The 15,780-nt window shown below is 35.8% G+C and overlaps 1 protein-coding gene across 4 annotated transcripts in view; it reads right to left on the bottom strand.

The window, feature by feature from the left end:
* Positions 1-13,743, bottom strand: part of LOC106867702 (uncharacterized) — a 36,825-nt gene extending 23,082 nt beyond the window's left edge. For 2 of the 4 annotated variants that reach the window (XM_089362944.1, XM_089362943.1), the window contains exons 1-2: positions 13,492-13,743; positions 1,422-1,634 (exon numbers count right to left, since the gene is read on the bottom strand). The gene's annotated coding sequence lies outside the window, so the exon portion shown is untranslated. The remainder of the gene's footprint in view (positions 1-1,421; positions 1,635-13,491) is intronic. The other 2 variants (XM_089362946.1, XM_089362945.1) reach the window with 1 other exon arrangement.
* Between the last annotated feature and the right edge of the window lie 2,037 nt (positions 13,744-15,780).

The following is a 15,780-nucleotide window of genomic DNA, read 5'->3' on the forward strand; positions in this document are numbered from 1 at the left end:
AAAAAAAAAAACCTTAACATCTTCAGGAGATTTGAACCTATGACGTAGAGGTGGACAAGTCCAATACTTTTCTACCAGTTTGTTTCTATTGTCAGCAATTATCGCTTGGATTGATACTGGAATGAGTAGTGAGTGTATATAAGTTGACAAGGTGTTCATTGATGTACTTATTAGCAATAGAAATTCTGTCAAAGTAAATCTAAACTTTTCGCTTTTTCTCCCTCACCTGGTCACAATGTCTCAGTCTGCCAACTGTCAAGCTTATGTTTGAGAACTTGAAGATAATATTTCATTATTTACATATATTTATAAATATCAATTTCTGATGTAGGCCAATTGTCATTACGCTTAGATGAAACATCTGCAGGGTTGTTCAATCTGGTAGAAAAAGCAGCCAAATTTCTCCCTAATCATATCCTACTATAGTAAAAAATGTAGCCTGAGATAAATAATGTATGAAATAGTGAACAAATGCTAATTGTTAATGCTAATTGTAAAGAAAGAACAATATCCAAAGGGATATTGACTGCCAAGGATTTTGTACTAGTATTGTGTGCATGCATGTCTGTATGACAGGCCTCCATACAGTTCCCATCCACCAAATTCGCTCATAAGAGACTGGTCAGTCCAAAGCTATAATTAGAAGACATTTCCCCAACAGGAATGAGCCCCTCGCTGGTCATGTGATATGTAGAGATTCCCTCTTGAACTTTTTATCTATTTTAATTTTGTTTTTTTTCATGGTGACATGGACAATGAAGAACAACATATCCATCAACACACAGTTTCATTGATGGGATCTAACACACAAACCCCTGTTATACTCTAAAACAAAATTAAGCAGTCTCAGCTTTTAAATATATATCTTGAGACCTATAGTCTAGTGGTGGTTTGCACATGGGCAGGCCCTGTGCATGAGAGCCTTCTCTAGCACTCTTTATACGACCTGGGAGGGCCCACACCCTTCCCGGCTACCATTAAGCAGATTACTGGAACTTCGGCTGCCATGACTAGATTTGAGATTAATACTGGAGTGGTTTCCTGTTGCCTTCTCCAAGTAGGAGGTGGGATTTGAACTCAGAATACTGAGAGCTAGAAGATATACCAGAAAGCATCTCTACCAACACACCTGTCACTGTCCTGCCCATGGAGCAACATGAAACAAAGTGTTTTAGTCAAGAACACTAATGTGCAGCCCAAGCTGGGAATCGAACCTATGATTTAGGAATTGTCAGTGCAACACCCTAACCACTAGGTCACACACCTTCACCTATGCAAGGATGGAAAAGTGGATGCTGAAACAATGAAGATTTTTGTCAATAAAATATAAATGGATGGGTGTGAATGTAACCAAATGCCACATGTATTTGCAATACATTGCAGACAGGTAGGTTCATCACCGTTCAATTTAGATCACCTACCTGGACACCAACACAGCCACCGACTGCTTCAGCAATCTTTATGAGGACTTTTCTGTGTCTTCCTTCTTCTGGTATCTCTCAAGACAAATTCTTTTAGTTACACAAATCCAATCTGTTCTCCAAGAAAGAGAAAGGGAGAGAAAAAGGGAAGGAAGAGAGACAGACCAATTTGTGTAATTAGCAGTTTCCGGAAATTGACAAAAAAAAAAAGACCTGCAAAATAAACAAATAAAAATAATTAATAACACACACAAATGAAAGAAATAAGAGATGAAATGAAACTACACAAAAAAAAAAAAAAATGATCATGGAGTACCTCACAGAGGTTTCTAGAATTAACAGTGTCAATATACAGAGCACATGAGGATTTATAAGGAAAAGACAACGTAATTCAGGAAGAGGAGTACCCTGAGCAGGCAGTGGGGTAACTTAATCAACACAAGAGGGCATTTAATCCTTTTGATACAGGCCTACCTGAGACCACCCCTGGTTCTGTCACACAAACTTCCGGTTTTAAAGTGATATAAATTTAAATCTAACAAAATTTTATGTTATTTGGTTCCAAACACCAACTTAGTAATCTCAAAGTTATTTTAGTGACTACCAAATGAAAGTGAAAATATTGTTCCTACTCAACTATGCCTGGCCGGACACGTCAAATAGGCGTCACCACTTTCTGTTTAGTTTTGTTGGATTCGTAGGCTTTCCCTAACAAAAGTTACGATTTTGTCAAAAAGAAAAAAAAAAAAAAATTAATTACCTCCATCTCAAATTTTTCGTTTTTAACTACTTTGCGAAATTTTTTCTCGGGGTATTCTGCATTTCGCAGTACAGAGATTACAATTACGCTCATTTAATTTTCTTTTTTCGAAATTTTAACTTTTTGATACTGATTGCTTACGAAAAACTTCCGCTTTCACGTTAAAAAACTAATTTTCATTTTGTTTTTATTTATTCCATGTAAATTATCTGTTTTCAATCATTTTTAACCTGTCCCCTTACATTTTTTAACGCCTTTCACCCCTAACCTTTTTCTCTGCAGTCCTTGTATGCTCCGTTCAATTCTATGTATTTTATTGGAAATTTCGAATCTTTGTGGGTTTGTTAGCTTCGAAGGCAATATTTGGACTTCTGTGAGTTGGTTGCTTCTTCTAAGTTGCCCTCTAAAAGTTAATTTAAAGTTCATGTATAAGTTTGTTTGTTTTTCTCCTGAAACATTTGTTGAGGGAGGTAAACTCGACGCACACCACCCGTTTACGGCGTAACAAAAACCCTAACCTAAACACCGGGTGCGCGTATTCTTTACTTTCGCCCTATCAAACATTGGTTTCAGAAAATTTTAGAGACACTACTAGATTTCCGAAGATCCAGGACGGTAAAAGATCTTACCTTGTCAAAAATCGTGTTTTACTTTCGAGAACGATTTTTTTTTCTAGAAAAAAATAAACCAAAGTAAGGAACTAGTGTTTTCCAATAAAAAAATTAAATGATTAATTAATTAATTACTATATCGTGAATGGTAAAAATAAACAAAGCACCAATTAGATATAGTGCAACGTAAATGTTTTAGCAGGAACAACAGTCCGTGAGCTATCTCGGCATGACCAAACACCACCTCCATCAATTTAGTTTTCACCGCCCCCCGATAACCAATATTTTTTGTTGATCCAGTTAGAGAGGTAACTGTACCTTCACTTTGGACAAGGTAAACAAACACATTCAAACAGATAAAAACATTTCATTTTTATTTTCATGGGACTCCTAGAAAGGTTGCATGGGTAGCCTTTTTTCGAGAAGTGGGCCGCATGAGACATAACTCAATGATCAAGCAGACCTTACAACTAAAAAAAAAAATTTCGAGGTAATTTTTCGTCAAGCTTGACATTCAAAAAGCCATTCGGGTCCCAGTTTGCTCATGATTGATCTCTACATTCGATTGAACTGCTAGAAGTAGCAACGAAATAACCATTAACCTTTTTGATACCAACTTCCTGTTTAAAATGAACCAAAAACCATGTACCAAACACCAGCTTAATAAAAAAAAAAGTTATTTTACTACACGATCGCTTAACCTGCCAGAACTAATAACAAAATACCCACTAAACCCCACTTTTTTTTTTAGAGTGCCTCCACCTTTTAAATTGTTGTAATACCTGGCGCCCACCTAAATGGTGAGTGAGGTAAACACGACTAAACTAACTAAACATGGATTGTATAAGCTTTTAACAGTGAAATGATAAAAAATTAAGACAAAAGTTGTAAATTTACTTTATACATAGCAAGTTAGTGACTTCCTTGTGCCTGATGAGAACTCTTTTATTTTAATATCCATTACTAGTTTTATCATGTATAATATAATTACTACTATAGGTAGAATTTAAAAGGTTAATTACGTTATCTCACCACCTCCTAAAAACAAACGACCCCCTCCGACATGCCCAGCGCCCAAATTGAGATTATCTGCCTTAAGCCAAGGATCCCTATTAACCAAACCGAGGATCATTTGGTAGCGGGCCACACACACAAAGAATAATCTTACAAATTTTATTGATTATCGCAATCTGCAAAGTGAAAGAAGGTGGACTGAACGAAAGTGAAACTCGTTAATTTATGTGTAAAATCGGATTAATTTTATTGATTGATTTATTATTATTTTTTGTTTAGTAAAAATCCATTTGATGGAATGTATGTATACATTTGTGAAAAATGAAGCCGGGTTAAACTCTGGCAAAGTTGAGAAGAGAAGCGATTTCTTAAAAGTACCATATGCAGGATAAGACACCGTGTCGCTTTTATAGCGTGTTCTTATGATGCGTACACACACACACACACAGTCTACTTTTCGGCAAACATCTCCTTACATAAATGGGCTATGATAGGTGGTGTTATTAAGTTAGGCATGGCCAGGGACAATAATGGCCGAAAACTAACATACATATGACCAAATTAAATATATATATATATATATATATATATATATATATATATATATATATATATTATAATAATAATAAATGAGTATATGCATACATACGTACAGGTATGTGCATACCTACGTCTACCTGTATATATAGGTGCATATCTGGGTACAGGACATTGCAAACAAAACGTAGACAAGAAAATAATAACCAGAGTACAGAAAACACACAAGCCACATAGAGAACATTTTCCTTAATCAGCTACCCCCGTTTTAACACCGGCGTTTCGAATAGTTGGGCAGGACGCATCGTTAAAACGGCTCTTAACGCACACAAATTAAACCTGTGCCATGGAGGAATGTAGTGGCGGACAAAAAACAAGACAGGAAAACAAACGGAAAACAAAACAAGACAGGAAAACAAACGGAAAAGGCTGTGCGGCCAGACGTGAAAAATTATGTGTATATGAACGCAGTGAGGCACGAACTGAAAAAGACGGGACGAAGTAAGTTCGCGTGTTTGCTCGGCGATAGCTAAGGAAGAAAAGGATTAGTGAACCGGAAGCATGTGACCAAGCAGGGGTAAGAGAGAGAGAGAGAGAGAGTGGTAGAGGGAGAAACACAGGGAGGAAGTAGAAGAATAGGTGAGCAACGAAAGAAAGAGAGGAAGAGAGAGATATAGTAGTAACAGAAAGAAGAACGAGAGGGGTAAAGAGAGATACGTAGTAGTAACAGAGGAAGAATGAGAGGGGGAAAAAGTGATAGAGAAAGAGATAGAGTCGCGTCAGAAAATATAAAGTTGAAAAAACTACTTACAACAGGGATGACGCAGGCGTTCGATCATGTAAAACAAATAATAAATGAGTATATGCATATATACGTACAGGTATGTGCATACCTACGTCTACCTGTATATATAGGTGCATATCTGGGTACAGGACATTGCAAACAAAACGTAGACATATATATATATATATAATATACACACCCACAGAGGCGGGAGCTTCAAAACCACTTGGTTCTGGGTTCAAACTAACGACTGCATGGCACCTTGTGCAAGTGTCTTCTACTATAGCCCCAAAGCCTTGTGGGTGGTTTTGGTAAACAGAAGCTTAAAAAAAGTCTGTCGTGCGCACGTGTTTATTTATATATATATATATATGTATGTGAGTGTCTATATGTATGTGTATACAGTATTCCCTCGCCATATTGCGGTTTATTATTTAAGCTTATGTCGATTCCTCCGTGGTGTTGTTTTGCATTTATAATAAAATATATACAAATTATAAAAATAATTTTTTAAAATATGCAGTATGCAGGAGTGGGTGTGTGGTAAGTAGCTTGCTTACCAACCACATAGTTCCGGGTTCGGTCCCACTGCATGGCACCTTGGGCAAGTGTCTTCTACTCAAGCCAACCAAAGCCTTGTGATTGGATTTGGTAGACGAAACTGAAAGAAGTCCGTCATATATATATATACATATATATATGTGTGTGTTTGTGTCTGTCTCCCCAACATCGCTTGACAACCGATGCTGGTGTGTTTACGTCCCCGTAGCTTAGCAGTTTGGCAAAAGAGACCAATAGAATAAGTATTAGGCTTACAAAGAATAAGTCCTGGGGTCGATTTGCTCGACTAAAGGCAGTGCTCCAGCATGGCCGCAGTCAAATGACAAGCAAATAAAAGAATAAAAATTACAGAACTGTTTCTACTTAGGGGATTTTCCCCTATCACGGGGGGTTTGAGAACAGAACACCTGCAATAGTTGAGGGATTACTACTGTACACTAAATTTTCTCATGACAGGGAAGCCATGAAGAAGTTACCATGAGGTGCATTTGTAAAAATATAACACAATCATGCTGTCACACTTAAACACAGTTTGTGATGCACTATAATTACACATAAAGCAACTATGTAGTTATAAACATATCCACAGCATTTATCCACCAGATGCTTTAAAATATGACGGTAGGACCTGAGGTTAGCTTCAGAAAGGCAGAAGAGCTTTTCAGCAAACTAGACTGACACTCCAGTTTGCTTTTAGCGAATGATATCAACTTCCTCAATGCCAAATGGCCCAAAAGCCATATTCACTTTAGGTCTGTCACTGCAACAACAAAGACAAGCAAAATTTCTACTTGACCTTTCAAATATGCTGTTCTTGGGACATGTAATACTGTAGCCCCAACCAAGGACATTTTGGATCTCAGTTTCACAAACGATAAGAAACTCAAGTCATGTCAAATATAAAATAACAGAACTTAGAATGCATGGGCCAATGAAAACTAGAGATATTCACCCCACACAAAGCTCCAGATCACTATCCTGTTTTTTAACTTCCACAAAGCCAACTGGAATTTGATTAAAAATGAGATGCTTAAACAAAACTAGCACGAATGTTCCTCAATGCAAAAATAATAACAAAAAGCTTGAGCAATCTATGTCAATAATGCAAGCCATATGCATTAAACATGTCCCAGAAAGGAAGATCAACACATACAAAAATTTAATTCCCAGAGACAGAAAAATTGTTATGAGACAAAGAACAAAGGTTTGAAATTGCTTAAATGAAAAACTCAAGGACAGTGAAAAATCTGATTTAAAAAGGACATTCCTAGAAACTGAGAACAAATTGCCACTCCCCAAAAATTAAGAAACTAGAAAAAAAAAACAACCAAACCTGTAGAAAATTTAACAACCAATTCTAAAAACTTGTATGCAAAAGAATTCCCCTCAGTACATTACAAAATAAGGGCATTATTCCAAAGAAATAGATCACAGAGAGCAGACCCCAAAATGATAAATTAAATTTTGAATGAACAATTTAACCTTTTAGCATTTAAACTGGCCAAACCCAGCCCAATTATTCTTCTTGTTTTATGTTAAAACTGGCCAGATCCAGCCTCTCACACCTACCCTACAATGTTAGTTTTAAAAATATAGAGTCAGTCAATTGAAATCGCAAAGCTACAAGATAATGCATGATTAATTCAAAACAATGTGAATATATAAGCATTACATCATCAGTTCTCTTAAAAACACGTGAACAGGTTTTGGAAAACCAGTTGAGAAACTTTCCCAAAACTTCCTTGCACATAGCAAATTCAAAAACAAAAAGATCAAAAGAAAGCATAATCTGCCCCATCCCTTTGATTTCACATATAAATGAAGTTGTGGGATGAATTATTAGAGGGAAACTGACCATGGACTTAGAAGAAGGAAATTACTTGCTAAACAACACACAGCATGGCTTCTCTGTCCAGGAAGCTTCCACCTCACACGGCTTCTACAGAATTATTACAGGATGTTGAAACAGCTGCTCAACCATTCAGACATGTATATGATGTGTCTTGACATTGTGAAGATAATAAAGTTGATGGTGGTATGATATGTTGCAAACAGTGCAGCGTTAGAATAATTGGAAAACCTGGAGTGGGAACTACAAAACGTTTTAAAAAATACGAAGTCAGGAAATTGCAGCCCAATTTACTTTCTCAAAGGAAATAATTTTGAGGGGTGTCCTTTAGGGAACTGTTTTACATCCATTGCTATTTGTACAGGTTCTCTTTGACATGCCTGGAATGTCTTGCCTATAAGTATTTAACTATCATCATCGACATCTTTTTATCCATGCTGGCATGGGTTGAATGCTTTGAGAAGAGCTGACAAGGTTCCAATTGTCTACCTTAACATGGTTTCTACGGCTGGATGCTCTTCATAATGCCAACCACTTCACTGAGTGTACTGGGTGCTTTTTACGTGGTACCAGTAAGGGTGCTTTTATGTGGTACCGCCATGAGTGTTTTACGTGACACCAGCACCTGCAAGCCTTCAGAGCAAGACCCTTTCAGCTGAGAGAGGGATGGCGAGGACATGCCTGTATGTATGGATGGCCACAGTTTTACTTAGCCTGATGTGTCTTCTCAACCACAGCAAACTGCCAGAAGTCTCGGTCCCTTGTCATTTCCTGTGAGGCCAAAAGTCTGAAGATCCTTTCTCACCATCATCATCATCGTCATTTAACATCCATGCTGGCATAGGTTAGACTGGAACTGGTAAGCCGGAGAGCTGTACCAGGTTCCAATCTGATTTGGCGTGTTTGTCACTGTTTATATTCCTTACTGGCATCAAAACCAGTTACTCTACATTTTTCAGCAACCTGTGAGATGTAGAAAACAAAATCTCTCATATTAAAAGAAGAGTAACTGTTGGCAACAGGAAGAGCATCCAACCATAAAATCCTACTTCAAGTAAATCTCTCCCCAACCTGTGCCAGGATGGAAAAAACAGATGTTAAACAAATACACACATGAACGTTATATGTGCATGCATATATATATATATAATATACTTTATTATTATTAAAGCTGCAAAACCATCACAAAAATTATATATATATATATATATATATATATATATATATAGATGATGATGATAATATATAGTTTACAATTAATAGGAGAAATCCAAGAGGACAATTAGAATATAGCTAAAAGTTGCTTAAATGTCCCAGGAAATAATCCCAGGATAATAAAACTTATTTAGTAGAAAATATTAAAATATAAAAAGGAGATGAATGCTCGGGATGTTGTTAATCCATTTATATCATGAAGTCCTCTACATATATTTTTCAACGGGTGCACTCTAAAATGTCTGGCAGGATAAATAACGGTCAGCAGTGCACCAATCTCTTCAGGAGGTTCATGAGATTTTGGAGTGCACCCATCAAAACGTATGTAGAGGACCTTCATGATATAAATGGATTAACAACATCCTGAGCATTCATTTCCTTTTTATGTTTTAGATATATATTGATCTGCTTCACCATGGCAATACTAATAAACAACTGTCTGAACTCAATGTAGCTCACTGTAAACCATCAGGTCAGTAGCAAGTGTAATGTTTATCAATAAATGAAACGACAAACGAACAGGAATTACATAATCACTTTTTAAGTGATTATGCAATACTTATTCTTTTGTCATTCAAATACATAAAAATGTTATAGATTTATTATATATTACATATGTATAAACATATACATAATTTAGAGTGTGTATGTGTGTATGTATATGTCGTCATCATCACTCAAGTCCGTTGTCCATGCTGGCATGGGTTGGACAGTTTAATCAGGGCTGGCTCAGTGGTTAGCAAGGTGTGATCTTATTGAGGTGGGAAGCAAAGGGTTTGCAATATAGTCTCACTTCAGAGCCTGCAACATGCTGGGCATCACTGAGGGTCGGTACATGGAAGGTTATCATGTTGGGTAGCAAGGGTTGCTTCATGGTGGTCTGTGGAATAGATGTGAACCCTGAAGAAGGCAACACTATTTAGACCCAAGTTGGGGTATTTGATGGTTGAAAAAAAATGAAACACCCAATGACCACAGATACATTCACTGACAATATGTCCTGATGCATCACAAAATGACAGATGAAAAAATACATTTATACACACACTTTAAATACATACTGTGTGTGTGTGTGTGTGTGTGTGTGTGTGTGTGTATGCACATGCACACATACTTATATATGATGTTTCTTTCTACCAAATCCACTCACAAGGCTTTTGCTAGCTTCAAGGCTGTAGTAGAAGACAATTAGCCAAAATGCTGTACAGTGGAACTGATTTCAAGATCATGTACTTGGGGAGTTGGGAAGTGAAGTTCTTAACCACGGAGCCATCCCTGTACCTATAATGAGGAGAACACAGCACAGCACTTTGGATAATTGTCTTCCACTACAGCCTTGAACCTAGCAAAAAGCCTTGTGAGTGGATTTGGTAGAAGGAAACATCATATCTATATGTGTGTGTGCATATATATATATACACAGACACACATATACACACGTTTGTTTCAACATACACTCAACTGCACAGCTATGGCAGGTGACGTTGCTATCATCTCCCCCTATCAATGGCTTCATTCAGAGTCTTCACACCTTCAGAAATATGTACAGCAAGATATCACATATATGGAAAAACAGGTAACAATTAGTGACTGCAGGAGCATCTGGCTGTAAAGCAATGCCTCAATAATAACGGTTAATCTAACCATGCTACCATGGGAAATAGACATAAAACAAGCAAACAAATAATACACACACAAGTATATATTTTATGCATAAATATACAGGTGTGTGTGTGTGCACATTACACACACACACACACACAAATAAAGGTAGATCAAATACAAGAGAAATTCTGGATTTAATTGTCTTCCCTTCAAGAGAATAAACAACAGCTTTCAACTCCAAATGAGAAGGGGAGATAATCACAAGAATCACCATCGCAAAAGACGGTCTTGATTGTCTGGAGATGCTTATTGTGGCAGAAAACACATACTCAAAGATCAGACAATTTAGACTGACTTTTCCTTCATGGCATGGCAATTTCACAGAAATTCCTGATTCTTGTGATTATTACCCCTTTTCATTTGGAGTTGACTGCAATTTCCACAAGGCATTTGTTTATTTCCTCTCAGAGAGAAAATAATTTCATAAATGTTGTATGATATCTGATATACTTTTATATCACTTATGTTGTTTGTTATCCGATATACTTTTGTCTATTGCTTTTATATTCATGCCACGAGCCAACTCTCCGTTACTTCCCTTAACTCATTTACACATACTTATATTATTTTATATATGTATATATACACACACTACATGTATTTTGTGTGTGTGTGTGCGTCTGTACATATACATAAGCACACGTATATAGCTTGTTTGTGTTTAAACCAGAAACCAGTTACTTCCATTAGTCAGATAATAAACAGATGTTGTTTGGGGGTACAACAGAGTTGAAATATCTGATAAGTGGTCTCAGCTCATAAAAGAAAAAGAAGACTGAGAGAAGCGTTATACTGGCTGGGTGACTACGATTCTATAAACCATTCGTTCTATATGTTGTTAAGACCGGGACAACTTTACGTGGCTTTGGATAAAGAGGACAAACCAGTGGTTTCCTGCCGCAGGAATGCAAGCGGGGACTTGAAAGACCCGAAACCCCTTCGAAACCACAGAAACGTCATTGACTATGCATCCCAGAACATCCGTGAGATGTAAAGATAAACTCAAACGCGACAATCCCAGCTTATGCAATGAGGGACTGGAACACTATTTAATATGTTATTTCCTTTCCGTCTGACGATGGTGCAGTGTTATTTGAGAGAGATTTCAAACTTCCTTGTTAGTTTATGTTGCTTGGTACACCCACTCCCGAATCAGTCAGCTCTACGTTCAAAAGTGACCCCATTCCAATCTTGTTTTCAGATATAGCGTATCTGAGACTATATTATCTTATCTGTACTACCTTCATCTTACATATAAAGACGATAGGATATGCTTTGAAAAATATATGACCGTTAGATCAGTGAACGGAAATAAATTCACAATTCCAGCTAGTATAGTACAATGCCGTATTTAATTTTGAAATAAATATTATAAGTGACTTATTAACTGACAATGATTTGTACACAACACTATTTATATAATGGCATATATATATATATATATATATATATATATATATATATATATATATATATATATATACTTGTTCCAAAAGTTTTGAGTCGAACATAATATTGACTGCGAATATACAATAATTTCATGGTCAAGATCAAAACTTTCTGAATACCTCTCTCTCGTTATGTGTGTGTGTGTGTGTGTGCTTATTTATATGTTTGTTGTAGTCTTTTTCCCAGATTCGTTATACAGCAGGTTGAGTGTCTACGTAGAGAGGAAGGTTCCCTCCCTCGTTTGGCTCCTCAGAAACACGAGTTTCATTCGAGAACAGGTGGGTAATAAGCTACTTTCAAACCAAAAACAGAAACACATTTAACATGGTGATGAGAAGTAAAGAAAGTTGCAAGAAAGACGAAGTTTTTTCTTCAAATCTATCGGTTTGTGTTCAAACCACGTGGTCTCGGGAGGGTTACAAGTTTGGCTAAAAGATGTTTTGGCGCGTCTTCGATTTTTCAGTTCTGTTTGCGTCTGTGGTAACGGACCTTTACACCCGCTTCTTTCCATTTTACGGACACGAGCCCGTAACCTTGAGGTCATGGCAGGGAGAAACGGAACGAAACGGATCACATCTCTCAATCCACAATCGCAACTAATACAGCTCACTTGTTACTACAGGATACAAAAAGAGGAAAAAATGTGGATACATTGTTGCTAACGAAACCAGTGGTGGTGGTGGTTTATTTATATCGATACAAGCTGTACGATACTAAGATCGTATACCACTACCATTGATTTTCGATTTCACCCCACTGAGGATTGAAAAAACAAGTACACAAGTACCAGTAATACACTGGGATATATATATATATATATCCTTTAAATTATACTGGCCTTTGTACTTCTTTCACAGAAATCCCGGTTTGCAAAATTTTACGAAAATGAAAGCAACAACAATATTCAAACAGACACGACAAATTCAACGTAATACAGTAAATAAAAATGGAAAAGTACAACTTATATAAGGCTTTCATATGTTCCATAGTGTTGGCTATTGTAAATATTGCTGCAGACGTGGGACCATTGACACAAGTAACATAGAAGGCGTTGGCTAGGTATATAACAACCTGAGGATACATACATAATATATATACATATATATATACATACATAATATATATATGTATTAAAATGTGTGTTAAATTGCTCTGACCTCCTTACTTAAGGCATACAACTTATTCAACAACTATATGGAACAATAGCAGTTGTAAAGAGACATGCTAAATCAGTGTATATATTATATATATGTATAAACACATACTATATATATAAGTAAATTTACTTAGAGACCGATATTCAATATTTGAGTTGTGTCAATTTGTTATTTTGAAATCGTTCCAAGGAACGTTTTAATGGAATGGGCAAAAGTAGAAGCTGAAAAAATTTGTTTACTTTAAAGAATTAAAATATAAGGACAGAGCAAATTTTCGTTTTCCTTTCTTTTTTTAAAGAAAAAAAGCGAGAAAGAACAATAATAATCAATAGATAGGACACTGGGGAAATACATATACACATATATATATACGTATATAAATATATAGGGGTGTTGCTACGATGTATATTTATGAAAGATCCTTTCACTGCAGGCAAGGGAAACAGAAATTAACAAATGAAAACTCACTATTAAAACAGCAGACAGGTGGAAAAAAAGAAGGTAATTCCGTTTGACGTTATAATCTCAATATATCAACAGTATAGAAAAAGTAAAGATCAAATAGAAAGTAAAATATAAACGTGGATATTATTTTTTTTGAAGCAGAAAGAAGTTGCTTTCTAATGGGAAAAAAAATAGTAGCCAGTGGTAGAGGCCATCATCTAACACCGGTCACGTGACAAGACACCGCTTTGGCGTGACGTCATCAACGCGTCGCTCTAGCTTTTGTTTTATATGTATATATATATATATAATTATTTTATTTGTTTGTGTTTTTTATTTTTTGTGTGTGTACGTGCTGTTTGTGTGTGTGCCTGTTCTTCGTAGTTTGTGTGAGATGAATATAGAAAGTGAGAGTGAGAGGGAGAGGGAGACAGTAAAACGAGAAAGTGAGAATGTGAGACAGAGAATGAAACAGTGAGAAAGTAAGACGAGAGAGAGAGTGAAAGTAAGAGAGAGTAAGAGATATGAGAGTCGTCGGCAGTTATCTCCCTTGCCGTCCGCAATAAGCCAGCCAATTGTTGGCAGGACTCTTTGCGTTGACATTAATTTAGAAATGTTTTATTTGCTACGAAGGTGAACTGTGATAGGCTGACAACTGACTATACACACACACACACATACATATATATATTATATATCTCATATATTATATCTATCTATCTGGTGTGTGTGTGTATATATTTGATACACATATATATGCCTTAAAAAGGGATCAAGCCTCTATACTATTACTGGTGCTTTTATTTTCTTCTCCCCGCAAAAAAATTTAACATAAGAAGAAAAGCAAGGATTATTATTTTTTTTTTTAAGAAAAAAAAAATAGGGGTGAAAAGAAAGGAGTCGCCAGACATCAGACACATCCAGTGCTTTGTTCTGTTAGAAAAGTTGCTTAAAAGAAGAGAGATAGAAGAAAACGAGACTCTGATGACGTGACAGTAGAGAAAGGGTTAAAGTGTTTATCCTGCCAATAGCAACAACTAAAACAATAACTGCAGCAAAAGTTATATTAATTATTATTATTATTAATTACTCTTTTGTTATTGCCGTTGTGTAGTATCTCTTGTCGAGGTCCCTTTTTTGGGGGCATTTTTCTTTCTTTTTTTTTTCTTTTACCGCTCTCGTAGCCATCTCGACTGAAGATTTCATTTTATTTGATTTTTATTTGATTTCTTGTTTCAACAACTCTCGGATGGATTAATTTTTATTGTTGGCTGTCGACGACGTCTGACAGGGACAGGGAATTTTTACCGATTTCTGTCTGGGAGCTGGAGAGACAACGAAAAGCTGTGAAGAAAAACAAAACAATAGCATACACACACACATTTATATCTCAAAAAGAAGTATTGGGAAAAAAATAACAAAATAACAAAAAAAAAAAGCAATCAATTTGCCGGTTTTCTTATCTCTTTTACTGTTTTTTTTTTTTTTTTCATATATTCTCTTCTCGCCTTGTATTGACCCACAATTTTTGTATTTTTTGTAAAGACCCCAGCTCAATCCAGATCGATCCGTACTGCGATCGATCAAAAGACGCTGAAGCAGTATATCTTGGACTACATTATTCAGTGTGTCCTTCATTTTATTAAAACACTATTAGTATGATTCGAAGGAGATTTGGCTATTATATCTAGCAAGTCGAGACTCCCTCGTTGGTATATATTTCCTTATGAGTTGATGATGATGGTATAGTTGTTGGTCTATTGTCTCTTTTAGGTTTAATTCCTAACAACTTTTAATACATTTTCTCTCATTAACCTAAATGCTTGCAAGCCCCAAGACTAGCAATAAGGAAAGGACTCTATGACATTTATTTCTGACAGACAACAATGCACAGGAAATATTGAATTATTCTTAAATTAAGTTGGTTATTTTTTTTTTTTAACATATAATATTGTTATTTATTATTTATTTATTCTTAACAATTAACTTCGGTATCCACCATCGCTACCCATTGTAGAATTTATACTTAAAAAAAAAAAAAAACACATTGTCTCTCTCTTTTTGAATATTCGTTTTAATTGAAAAATTCTTTTTAAGCTAAACGAAAAAAAAAAAATAATAATAATAATTAAGGAATCAGAAATTTTTAATATTGGATAGAATTACAAGACCGCAATAATAGAGTGAGGGAATAGGTAAGATGTAATTGCGAACAATGATGAGAACTCCATTCTTAGAAATATTGGATGCGCTTTGTTGAAGAAATAAAGCGAGTTTTCCCATCAAGATTTCGGCTAAATTTGGAATCAAAAG

Source organism: Octopus bimaculoides, chromosome 14 (genome assembly GCF_046866305.1).
Source record: "Octopus bimaculoides isolate indiv1 chromosome 14, ASM4686630v1, whole genome shotgun sequence".
Taxonomy (NCBI): domain Eukaryota; kingdom Metazoa; phylum Mollusca; class Cephalopoda; order Octopoda; family Octopodidae; genus Octopus; species Octopus bimaculoides.